Here is a 685-nt window from a genome sequence, read left to right on the forward strand (position 1 = left end):
AAGGCTCGAAGGCGCAGAGGAAGGTGGGAGGGAGGGAGAGATGGTGCCGCATACAAACACACACACACATGCACACGCACTCACACACACACTCAGGTACACACACATACACACAGAGAGACACACACATACATGCATGATACATACATACACACTCACACACAGACACATGCATACACAGTACATACAGACACACACACAATACATACACATAGAGAATGCAATACATACATGATACATACATACACGCACAATACATGCAGACACACTCACACACATACACATACATGCGCGCGCGCGCACACACACACTCCTTCACGCTCTGCTGAAATTGGATCCCCATTCTTGAGTGCTCATGTCATTGCCTTGGCCTGTGGTTCCCAGCAGATTGATGTAGTCAAGCTGTTTTCTCTCTCTTTTTCTCTCATTCTCTCACTCTACGATTGTCTCTTTCTTCCTCCAAGGGAAAGACCTGGCTAATGAAGTCATGGGAATAAACATTCTCTCTGCTTCTGAAAACAGAAGTCATTGTGTGTGAGGAAAGTCTTGGTGTGGGTGGTCTTCTGGTGCTCCATCCCCCACAACTTGTCAACAACCTCCAGGGCTATGGCTCCCCTTCCCCACCCTCCCACTGGTCCTCCATCCATCCATCCATCCATCCATCCATCCATCCATCCATCCATCC

Source organism: Petaurus breviceps, unplaced genomic scaffold, assembly GCF_028583685.1.
Source record: "Petaurus breviceps papuanus isolate PSGF00001 unplaced genomic scaffold, PetGlider_PUasm1.0 173, whole genome shotgun sequence".
NCBI classification, from domain to species: domain Eukaryota; kingdom Metazoa; phylum Chordata; class Mammalia; order Diprotodontia; family Petauridae; genus Petaurus; species Petaurus breviceps.